Raw genomic sequence first — 12952 nt, 5'->3', positions numbered from 1 at the left:
CACCCCTTTAGAGATTTGTTTTAACTCCCCCTGGGTGAGTGAATCCAGTCTCTACCCCCCCCAGTGCTTTTATTTAAGTAGAGAGACTTTGTGCCCCTGGGCTGTTCTCTTTCCCATGGTTGGAAGCCAAGCCCTGTGTGACTATGGGAAAGAGAGCAACCCTGAAGCAGGAAGTACAGGGAATCGGCCTTTTGTTAATGGGTTATTACTGTGTGAGAGATGGGATTCCCCTGGGGTTCTTACTGGGGCTGATGGGAGTTTGGGTTCAGTGACTGACTGAGCTATGTGAGTGCTAATAAGCCTGCGGGGATATAGATGGGGGGGGGGGGGTGACTGCAGCTACTGGCATTTTCATGGTTAAATTAGTTATTTGGTGGAAGGATGATCGCTTCCAATAAAAAGCCAGTCATGTAGCCTATCTACTTGCCTGCCTGCCTACCTACCTATCTGCCTGCCTACCTATCTACCTACCTATCTGCCTTCCTGGCTACCTGTCTGCCTACCTGCCTACCTATCTATCTACCTATCTACCTGCCTGCATGCTACCTACCTATCTACCTACCTACCTATCTACCTGCCTGCATGCTACCTACCTACCTGCCTGCCTACCTATAGGTAATAAAACTGCATGGACTGTATGCACACAAATCAGCACTGTCCCTTTAAATTAACTGTGCGCCCAACCCCTATGGTTTTAAAACCACTTTCTAGGCGCCATTGTACCTGGGTCCTTGCTGTTCCCCCCCCCCCCCCCCCGGAGTGACAGTGGATTATAAATCCAGTGCAAGGTGCATAGGGCAGTGCCACGTACACAAGGGGCTCCATTACAGGCTGCACCCTTCAGCGGTCGCCAGCTGGATGACACAAAATTTGGTGGGGGAGCATCTGCCTTCCTGCCCCCCATGAATACAGCATTGCTGGGCACAGGTGGTGCAGTATTCACGGGGCAAAGACCAGTGGCTATTCTGCAAAGTTATGGGCAGGGGCAAACGTGCAAATAACGTGGTGGTTTTGTAGTTTTTGGTGTTTGCACCCTCCCTGTAAATGAGGCTTGCTGCCACTTCCTGGTTCTGGCGAGCACAAGAGAACAGTTTGCCAGTTCACACTCAATAGGACACTTGATACAGTTAATAAAAACCTTCAGATTGTGTAAGTGTGCACTCACAGGGCTGGTTGCACCACTGCAGGTACCTGGCAGGTAGCATCAACCAATCTGCTTTGGTTTCCTAAAGTGTAGGCTGATCAGAGCTTACTGATTGGTTGATCTGGGTAACTGCACTGGTGCGTCTGGGTTAGTCAATCAAACTCATAGTCCACTCTTTTAGTATCAGGCTCTAGGGAGCTCCTCCACAGAGCACAGAGACCAGTACCCCGAGATAAGTACAGGGGTTGCACCACAAGGGCTATTCCCCACCCCCTTTAGGCTCACAGTGCAATGTAACCCCTCCCTCACCTTGTGCTATTGTGAAGTGATGCATTCTGGGACCTGAATTCCCTCTGCTTTCCAGACAATCCCACCCACAATGGAAAGCAGAGGGACTTCCCAGAATGCATTACTTCACAATAGAACAAGGTGAGGGAGGGGTTACATTGCACTGTGAGCCTAAAGGGGGTGGGGAATAGCCCTTGTGGTGCAACCCCTGTACTTATCTCAGGGTACTGGTCTGTTCTCTGTGCCCCCCACAATAACTCCTGCCTTGTGCACCCCCAATGCAACTTAATGGCACCCTAGTGCTACAACCAATGGGTGCTCCAGAAAAGTCTTTACTTTTCTGCAAATGTCCCCCTTGCTCATATTATACAGCAATGGGCTACTTTATGGCTATTGTCAGCTGTTAGAATATGGTTTGGGTAATAATTTGATGTTTGGGACAGTACCTCACTAGCTGAAGGTTGGCCAAACATGGGCCAATGGACCGAGCCAGCAGCTTATCGGCCCGTGTATGCAGCCCTCACACAGACTTGGCTAATATCTGCCTGAAAATTGGGCAGATGTTGATTGAGAAGGTTTGTAAATGCCATCGGGACAAGGAGCAACTTGGCTCACCCCGACGGCTTGCACCCCATCAATGTGATCTGATTGTTGGCCCAAGGGCTGAATGATCACATAAATCCAATATCCAAGATGGGCCTATCTGCTCATTTAGTGACCGTGCCAAACGAGTGTAGCATATGGCCAGCTTAAGGGCTTAGGAAGGAGCGGTTGGACTGGTAACATTAATTATATGGGGCAAAAGACCAGTAACAGGGTGCCCAGGGAGTTATGGTTATCCCCAGGCAATTACCCAGCCATCTCTCTGGCAATGACACCTCGTGTAAAGGTTATATTGGCTGACCAACCATAATCAAGGCACAATGGGGGTTTCACTGGCAGTCGATCATTGGTTGCCCCTTCCCCTCACTATCATGTACCAGCCACAGGCTCACCTAGGTGGCATCTATCTTGGCACAGTCCATTATAATGGGATTACGTGCAGCTGGTACCTGTCTCCGGTATTGGTACGACCCAGAGAAACATGGAAGGGTGAAACCCACCTGAGCAGAAAGAGTGTTTCTTAGGGTTGGAATGGGGGGAGCTGAGTGATGGGAGATCTCATGGTACCCCCATGTTACTGGCACGGCCTGGTGCCCCCGAGAGGCAGTGGCATAACTACCAGCAGTGTGATTGTACCCAGCCATGATAACCGCAGCCATGATAACACATCGTACATGCATGTCTAGAAACCGGGGGGGGGGGGGGGGACATCATGCACTCGGGCTCAGCCATCTTACATTAGTATCCAGGCCAACAGTTACCTACCAGGTGTCTCTACAGCGGTGCCACCCTGCTCCCCCTCCGACACCAATACCACTCCCTCAATGGGTTCTATAAACCCATTTTTGTTTCTCTGCAGCAGCAGCCAGGGTGTAGTTGTACAACACCATCTCCTTTCCTCCCCCACTTGGGGAGGGTCCATCTGGCTGAGAGGGTCCAGTTTGACTCCATGTTCTACCATCCTTAGCTGGAAAGGCTTTGTGGGTTACTGTCACTTATTTATTTGGGGGGTTAGATTGCTTCTTAAGGTTAACTAAGAGAATTCCCATGAAATAGTTGATATTAGCCGCCCATCACCCTCAGTGGGAAGAGGGGAGCAAAGGCCTGACCTTGTGTCTTAGGAGAAGGGGTCCAACCTGATCTGCAAGGTGTTCTGCCCAGGGAATCCCAATGCTCAACCCCACTACTCCGAGTCCCCTGAGTGCCTGCACCCTTAATTGGGTGTTTTGCACTGAATTCCCCCTCAGCAACAACCCCTGTGGGGCAAAATAACTCATTGATCCCCATGAGCAGGAAGTTTTGGAAACACAGAAACATGAAAAAAAAAGAATCAAACTGACTATTGTTAAACAATTTTATTGAGCATTTGCCATAATATGGGGGATATAGTGAAATACAGCAACATCCGTATCTGTGCTTGTTGGCATTAGAGTCATGCCCCACATGGCTAAGGGAAGGCATTAGAGTCATGCCCAACATGGCTAAGGGAAGGCATTAGAGTCATGCCCAACATGGCTAAGGGAAGGCATTAGAGTCATGCCCAACATGGCTAAGGGAAGGCATTAGAGTCATGCCCAACATGGCTAAGGGAAGGCATTAGAGTCATGCCCAACATGGCTAAGGGAAGGCATTAGAGTCATGCCCCACATGGCTAAGGGAAGGCATTAGAGTCATGCCCCACATGGCTAAGGGAAGGCATTAGAGTCATGCCCCACATGGCTAAGGGAAGGCATTAGTCATGCCCAACATGGCTAAGGGAAGGCATTAGAGTCATGCCCAACATGGCTAAGGGAAGGCATTAAAGTCAGGCCCTACATGGCTAAGGGAAGGCATTAGAGTCAGGCCCTACATGGCTAAGGGAAGGCATTAGAGTCAGGCCCAACATGGCCAAGGGAAGGCATTAGAGTCATGCCCAACATGGCCAAGGGAAGACCTGGTTCCCCTGAACTGATTTTGGGGTTGCCCAGGACAATTAACTTGCATATCTTGGCCTTGGCCCGCTTTTCTGCTCATTTCTCGGTCCTTGCTTTCTTCCATCTTGGAAAGCCACTTGGCTTGGCCTCCTTACAATCGGTGATGCCTCAGGGACCGGTTTCATGGGGGGTGAGGTTCTGCTGCAGATCCGCATGGAGGATCATATACTTATCGGCAATTCTGGCTACGGCTTCTGGCGTTGGGGGCTTTTGCATAGAAGTCACCCTTCCCTGTACCTCAGGGGGGCACCGAGTGAGCAGTTGTTCCACCACCATCAGGTTGGCGCACTGCTCAATCGTCTGCACTTCACAGGCCGCCATCCACCTATTATAGTGGCACAGAAGGTTCTGATAAAAAGCCGTGAAGGGTTGATCATCCTGACGTTGGATGGTTCGGAACTTGATCCGATGGGTCTCCGGGGTGATTCCGTAGAACCTTAAAATTTCTGCCTTTACAAAATCATAATCGCGCTTGTGTTCTTGTGGGATGGACAGGCAGACGTCCAGCAATTTGCCCTTCAGTTTGCCACATAAATACTTGACCCATTGGGATTTGGGCAGTTGATGGAAGGTGGAACGGCACTCGAATAAATCCAGCAAATCCAAGATGCTTTCATTGTCCGTGGAGCAATGTTGAAGCAGAGAGGCATCTGTATTTTTATCTGTTATGGGTGGGGGAGGGCATCTGTCCAGTCTGGGCTGAGAAGCCGGTTCCGGATGGAGATGAAGATGATCGTCTGCAATTTGGGCAGCCTGATACGGGGAGCAGCCCTTGTGCTTTAGAACCTTCTGCCGGACTATAGCCGGACACTTCTGGAGCAGTTGCTCCAACACCAGAGGCCGATAGCAGTCCTTGAATTGCTTTATGTCGGAGGCCTCCATCCAGCGGTCATAGCGGTAATGGAGTCTCTGGTAGAAGCTGTTGAACGTTTCTCCTGCCTTCAGCGCCATATCTCGGAACTTGACGCGGTGTATCTCGGGCTCACCGTCGTACGGTTTCAGCAAGGCAGCCTTTATGGCTGGGTAATCGCAGCAGGCACCCATGGGCACATCGACGTAGCACCCCATCGCCTTGCTCTTGAGCGCATTGGGCAGATAGAAGACCCGGTCTGGTTCCGGCACGTTGCACATGGCACAGAGTTTCTCAAAATTCAGCAGGACCCAATCGGTATCTTCGCTCACATCCTGGAACTGAGGGAAATGCTCCTGAGAAAATGGCGCTGGTGATAATGAGCTGCTCCTATTGTAACGTAGCTGCATCTGGGCCATCTCTAGATTGGCCAATCTATGGCGCTGGTGGTCCTCCATCAGTCTGTGGTGCCACTGGTTCTGCGCCTCTATTCCCTGCTTAAACAGATCTCCTGGCAGCCTCAGGAACTCCTCACTCCCTACTGAGGCTGAGTGGGTTTGGAACAGTTGGTCTAGGAGGGCACCCATCTGTGAGAGAGGCCCGGTGTCTTCAGCCTGATGGCAGGGAGGTGCCATGATGGGGCATAAGGAACTGTGCTTGTCTGTAGGCACCGGAGCTTTGGTTGGGCACCTCTGTAATGGGGCATTTTTGGGGTCTGCAAGCAAATTCATATCACTGCTGCTTGGGGGCAAATTCATATCACTGCTGCTTGGAGGCAAATTCATATCACTGCTGCTTGGGGGCAAATTCATATAACTGCTGCTTGGAGGCAAATTCATATCACTGCTGCTTGGAGGCAAATTCATATCACTGCTGCTTGGGGGCAAATTCATATCACTGCTGCTTGGGGGCAAATTCATATCACTGCTGCTTGGGGGCAAATTCATATCACTGCTGCTTGGGGGCAAATTCATATCACTGCTGCTTGGGGGCAAATTCATATCACTGCTGCTTGGAGGCAAATTCATATCACTGCTGCTTGGAGGCAAATTCATATCACTGCTGCTTGGAGGCAAATTCATATCACTGCTGCTTGGAGGCAAATTCATATCACTGCTGCTTGGGGGCAAATTCATATCACTGCTGCTTGGAGGCAAATTCATATCACTGCTGCTTGGAGGCAAATTCATATCACTGCTGCTTGGGGGCAAATTCATATCACTGCTGCTTGGGGGCAAATTCATATCACTGCTGCTTGGGGGCAATGGGGAATTCAGCTGGGCATTACCAGTAGCTGTTGGTAACAGCACATCTTTAAGGGGTATAGACATATCCAGGAGTCTGTAAACTAATTCAAAAACTTCCCAATCGGGGCCAATATCCCAATCGCCCGCCTGGTTTATTTTGGCCATTGCCCCCACGTTGCTGCCCAGCGGGGAATCCACACCGTCACTCACCCTCCTCTGCTGCTACTCGGCAGTTGGGTTAGTTGGGTTTGAAAAGCTGCTGCTGGTTAACTGCCAGGGCTGAGTTCAGCTAATAGGCCTGCTCTTATTGGCCAAGGCTTGATACTGTGTGAGGCACTTCCTGGTATGGGATGCCCACTCTGCCCACTCTGAATACTTACAGCTGTGTAATGATGGGGCAGGGGCTATAGAATCAATAGGCCTCTATGCTGATTGACCGCTGATTGGGCAAGGAACGGTCACTGAATAGTCAGGTCTGGGCACTGAACAAAAATAAAAATGATTTCTTGTACAGATATACCATTTCATCCATCTTTTACATGCACAGGTATCGGACCCCTTATCCAGAAAGTTCCAAATTACAGAAAGGCTATCTCCCATAGACTCCATTTTAACCAAATAATTTACATTTTTAAAAATGATTCCCTTTTCTCTGTAATAATAAAACAGTACCTGTACTTGATCCCAACTAAGATATAATTACCCCTTATTGGGGGCAGAACAGCCCTATTGGGTTTATTTAATGGTTAAATGATTCCCTTTTCTCTGTAATAATAAAACATTACCTGTACTTGATCCCAACTAAGATATAATTACCCCTTATTGGGGGCAGAACAGCCCCATTGGGTTTATTTAATGGTTAAATGATTCCCTTTTCTCTGTAATAATAAAACAGTACCTGTACTTGATCCCAACTAAGATATAATTACCCCTTATTGGGGCAGAACAGCCCTATTGGGTTTATTTCATGGTTAAATGATTCCCTTTTCTCTGTAATAATAAAACAGTACCTGTACTTGATCCCAACTAAGATATAATTACCCCTTATTGGGGCAGAACAGTCGTATTGGGTTTATTTCATGGTTAAATGATTCCCTTTTCTCTGTAATAATAAAACAGTACCTGTACTTGATCCCAACTAAGATATAATTACCCCTTATTGGGGCAGAACAGCCCTATTGGGTTTATTTCATGGTTAAATGATTCCCTTTTCTCTGTAATAATAAAACAGTACCTGTACTTGATCCCAACTAAGATATAATTACCCTTATTGGGGCAGAACAGCCCTATTGGGTTTATTTCATGGTTAAATGATTCCCTTTTCTCTGTAATATAAAACAGTACCTGTACTTGATCCCAACTAAGATATAATTACCCCTTATTGGGGCAGAACAGCCCTATTGGGTTTATTTCATGGTTAAATGATTCCCTTTTCTCTGTAATAATAAAACAGTACCTGTACTTGATCCCAACTAAGATATAATTACCCCTTATTGGGGCAGAACAGCCCTATTGGGTTTATTTAATGGTTAAATGATTCCCTTTTCTCTGTAATAATAAAACATTACCTGTACTTGATCCCAACTAAGATATAATTACCCCTTATTGGGGGCAGAACAGCCCTATTGGGTTTATTTAATGGTTAAATGATTCCCTTTTCTCTGTAATAATAAAACAGTACCTGTACTTGATCCCAACTAAGATATAATTACCCCTTATTGGGGCAGAACAGCCCTATTGGGTTTATTCAAAATTTAAATGATTTTTAGCAGATTTAAGTTATGCAGATCCAAATTACAGAAAGATCCCTTATCCGGAAAACCCCAGGTCCTGAGCATTCTGCATAACAGGTCCCATACCTGTACAAGTATTTTCATTAAAGCAGAGATCCCGCTATTGGGGTGAGTTGGCCCAATGCCTAATGGGGCACAGGGTGCTGTGACTGGTGATTATATGGTTTCTGGGATATAAGCAGTTAATACCCCCAGGGCAGTTCTACCCAGTGTGGGGCCCATGTATCTGGCTCCCCCCCCCGTCCCTATACCCAGCCCATAGCCATACGGATACTGACATGTGAGTGACGTCCCGGTAACGACAGCTACGAGCAAAGGAAAGTGACAGTCAGTAAAGCAGCTCAGTGCCACTATCAGTGGGGGGCACAGGGGCCCACGTGCAACACAGTTCTATGGGGGGGGGGGGGGAGCTACAGGAGGCAGAAGGGTTCCTGGGCAGTAAGGGCACTGGGATACACAGTATGGGGGGGGGCACAGACCCCCTGGCACTGCCTGTATTTCCCCTCAATGTTGCTGACCCCCCAGCACAGCAGCCGGAGCAGCGACCGTCAGAGGAAACTTGATCTGGGCCTCTGTTTGACCGGGGCAGTTACTGGCGCCACTAACTGCCCCCCCACTGTCCCACTACTGCCCCCCCACTGTCCCACTACTGCCCCCCCACTGTCCCACTACTGCCCCCCCACTGTCCCACTACAGCACCCCCCACTGTCGCCACTACTGACCCCCCCACTGTCCCACTACTGCCCCCCCCACTGTCCCCACTACTGCCCCCCCCACTGTCCCACTACTGCCCCCCCCACTGTCCCACTACTGCACTCCCACTGCCCCCACTACTGCCCTCCCCACTGTCCACTACTGCCCCCCCACTGTCCCACTACTGCCCCCCCCACTGTCCCACTACTGCCCCCCACTGTCCCACTACTTGCCCCCCCCACTGTCCCACTACTGCATCCCCACTGTGCCATTACTGCCCCCTGTCCCACTACTGCACCCCACTGTCCCACTACTGCCCCCCCACTGTCCCACTACTGCCCCCGGCCAACTGTCCCACTACTGCCCCCCCACTGTCCCACTACTGCCCCCCCACTGTCCCACTACAGCGCCCCCCACTGTCCACTACTGACCCCACTGTCCCACTGCCCACCTCCCACTTGTCCCACTACTGCCCCCCACTGTCCCACTACTACTGCCCCCCACTGTCCCACTACTGCCCCCCCCCTGCCCACTACTGCCCCCCCACTGTCCCACTACTGCCCCCCCACTGTCCCACTACTGCCCCCCCACTGTCCCACTACTGCCCCCCCACTGTCCCACTACTGCCCACTGCCCCCCCCCACTGTCCCACTACTGCATCCCCACTGTCCCACTACTGCCCCCCCACTGTCCCACTACTGCCCCCCCACTGTCCCACTACTGCATCCCCACTGTCCCATTACTGCCCCCACTGTCCCACTACTGCCCCCACTGTCCCACTACTGCATCCCCACTGTGCCATTACTGCCCCCCCACTGTCCACTACTGCATCCCCACTGTCCATTACTGCCCACCCCACTGTCCCACTACTGCCCCCCCCACTGTCCCACTGCTGCATCCCCACTGTCCCACTACTGCATCCCCACTGTCCCACTACTGCCCCCCCACTGTCCCACTACTGCCCCCCCCACTGTCCCATTACTGCCCCCCCACTGTCCCATTACTGCCCCCCACTGTCCGACTACTGCACCCCACTGTCCCACTACTGCCCCCCAATGTCCCACTACTGCCCCCCCACTGTCCCACTACTGCCCCCCACTGTCCACTACTGCCACCCACACTGTCCCACTACTGCACCCCCACTGTCCACTACTGCCCCCACTATCACTACTGCCCCCCCACTGTCCACTACTTCATCCCACACTGTCCCCTACTGCCCCCCACTGTCCCACTACTGCCCCCCCACTGTCCCACTACTTCAACTCCCCCACTGTCCCACTACTGCCCCCCACTGTCCCATACTTTCATCCCCACTGTCCACTACTGCCCCCCCTGTCCACTGACTGCCCCCCCACTCCCACTACTGCACCCCCACTGTCCCACTACTGCCCCCCCCCACTGTCCCATGTCCCACTACTGCCCCCCCCACTGTCCCATTACTGCCCCCCACTGTCCCCACGCCCCCCACTGTCCCACTCCCCCCACTGTCCACTACTGCCCCCCCCCACTGTCCCACTACTGCATCCCCACTGTGCCATTACTGCCCCCCCCACTGTCCCACTACTGCCCCCCCACTGTCCCACTACTGCCCCCCACTGTCCCCACTACTGCCCCCCCACTGTCCCACTACTGCATCCCCACTGTGCCATTACTGCCCCCCCACTGTCCCACTACTGCATCCCCACTGTCCCATTACTGCCCACCCCACTGTCCCACTACTGCCCCCCCCCACTGTCCCACTGCTGCATCCCCACTGTCCCACTACTGCCCCCCCCACTGTCCCACTACTGCCCCCCCACTGTCCCATTACTGCCCCCCCACTGTCCCATTACTGCCCCCCCACTGTCCGACTACTGCACCCCCACTGTCCCACTACTGCCCCCCCCAATGTCCCACTACTGCCCCCCCCCACTGTCCCACTACTGCCCCCCCCACTGTCCCACTACTGCCACCCACACTGTCCCACTACTGCACCCCCACTGTCCCACTAACTCCCCCCACTATCCCACTACTGCCCCCCACCACTGTCCCACTACTTCATACCCCACTGTCCCACTACTGCCCCCCATGTCCCACTGTGTCCACTACTTCATCCCCCACTGTCCCACTACTTCATCCCACTGTCCACTGCACCCCCACTACTGTCCAACCTGCACCACTGTCCCAACTACTGCCCCCCACTGTCCCACTACTCCCCACTGTCCACTACTGCCCCCCCACTGTCCCATTACTCGCCCCCCCACTGTCCCACTACTGCCCCCCACTGTCCACTAAACTACTGCCCCCCCACTGTCCCACTCGCCCCCCCACTGTCCACTACTTTCATCCCCACTGTCCCACTACTGCACCGCCCACTGTCCCATACTGGCCCCCCACTGTCCACTACTGCAGCCCCCACTGTCCCACTACTGCATCCCCACTGTCCCAACTACTGCACCCCCCACTGTCCCACAACTGCATCCCCAACTGTCCCACTACTGACCCCCCCACTGTCCCATTACTGCCCCCCCACTGTCCCACTACTGCCCCCCACTGTCCCACTACTTCATCCCCACTGTCCCACTACTGCACCCCCCACTGTCCCATTAACTGCCCCCCCACTGTCCCACTACTGCACCCCCCACTGTCCCACTACTGCATCCCCACTGTCCCCTACTGCACCCCCCCACTATCCACTACTTGCATCCCCACTGTCCGCCGACTACTGACCCCCCCCACTGTCGCCAATTACTGCCCTCCCATGTCCCACTACTGCATCCCCACTGTCGCACTACTGCCCCCCCCACTGTCCCACTACTGACCCCGCACACTGTCCCACTACTGCATACCCACTTGTCCCCCACTAACTGACGCCCCCACTGTCCCACTACTGCCCCCACTATCCACTACTGGCCCCCGCCCACTGTCCCACTAACTGCCCCCCCCCTGTCCAACTATTGCCCCCTCCACTGTCGCCCACTACTTCATCCCACTGTCCGCACTACTGCCCAGGCCCCACTGTCCCAGCTCACTTCAATCCCCCACTGTCCGCAGCTACTTCGCACCCCCCACTGTCCACTACTGCCCCGCCCCCTGTCCATTACTGGCCCCCCACTGTCCCATTACTGCATCCCACATGTCGCACTACTGACGCCCCCCCACTGTCCCACTACTGCATCCGCACTGTCCCATTACTGCCCCCACTGTTTCCATTACTGACGCCCCACTGTCCCCACTACTGCCCCCAACTGTCCCACTACTGCCACCCCCCACTGTCCCATTACTGCCCCCCACTGTCCCATTTACTGGCCCCCCCACTGTCGCATTACTGCCCCCCAGCACTGGTCCCACTTACTGCCCCCCCACTGGTCCAACTTAATACACTGTCCTACTGCCCCTCCACATGTCCCTAACTCGCCCTCCCTGTCCGACTATGCCCCCACTGCCCATTAATGACCCCCCCACTAGTCCCTTGCCCGCACTGTCCACTAACTGCCCCCCCACTGTTCCCATTAATGACCCACATCGTCCAACTACTCCCGCCCCACTGTCCCACTACTGCCCCCACCACTGTCCCCACTACTGCCCCCCCCTGTCCCATTATGCCCCCCACTGTCCTATTACTGCCCCCACTATCCTATTACTGCCCCCCCCACTGTCCGCTCACTACTGCCCCCCCACTGTCCCATTACTGACCCCCACTGTCCACTAAAGCCCACTCCCACGGTGTCCCACTACTGCCCCCACTGTCCCAAACTACTGCCCCCCACTGTCCACTACGCACCCCCACTGTCCCATTACTGTCCCCCCCCCACTGTCCCACTACTGCCCCCACTGTCCCACTACTAGCACCCCACTGTCCCATTACTGTCCCCCCCCCACTGTCCCAATACTGACCCCCCACTGTCCGCTACTTGCCCCCAACTGTCCACTACTGATCCCCGCTGTCCCACTACTGCCGTCCTCCACTGTCCCACTACGCCCCCTCCACTATACACTACTAGCCTCCCCCCGCATGTCCCACTACTTTGCCCCGCCACGTCCCGCACTACTGCCTCCCCACTCCTCCCATTACTGACCCCACTATCACACTACTGCCCCCCCCAATGTCCCACTACGCCCCTACACTGTCCCCACAACTGCCCCCCCTATCACACTACTGCCCCCCAATGTCCGCCCTATGCCCGCCACTGTCCCACTACTGCCCCCAACTATCCACTACTGCCCCCCCAATGTTCCACCTACTGCGCCGCCACTGCCACCTACTGCCCCCCACTATCACACCTACTGCCCCCACACTGTCCCACTACTGTGACCCCACTATCACACACCTGCCCCCCTCCCAATGTCCCACTCTGCCCCCCAACTGAGTCCCACTACTG

The 12952-nt window shown here is 53.6% G+C and overlaps 2 non-coding genes across 2 annotated transcripts; both read right to left on the bottom strand.

Annotated features, from left to right (window-relative positions):
- Positions 1-3375: 3375 nt before the first annotated feature.
- LOC100216256 lies at positions 3376-6496 on the bottom strand. Its single transcript, XR_097889.4, has one exon. It is a non-coding gene; the product is annotated as an uncharacterized LOC100216256 (transcript).
- A 1892-nt stretch (positions 6497-8388) lies between these two features.
- Positions 8389-8501, bottom strand: LOC116411832. The gene has a single exon (XR_004223380.1). It is a non-coding gene; the product is annotated as a small nucleolar RNA SNORA16B/SNORA16A family (small nucleolar RNA).
- Positions 8502-12952: the final 4451 nt, after the last annotated feature.

Source organism: Xenopus tropicalis, chromosome 6 (assembly GCF_000004195.4).
Source record: "Xenopus tropicalis strain Nigerian chromosome 6, UCB_Xtro_10.0, whole genome shotgun sequence".
Lineage (NCBI taxonomy): Eukaryota > Metazoa > Chordata > Amphibia > Anura > Pipidae > Xenopus > Xenopus tropicalis.
The sequence above is the reverse complement of the archived record's forward strand: the minus strand, read 5'-3'. Positions and strand labels throughout refer to the sequence as shown.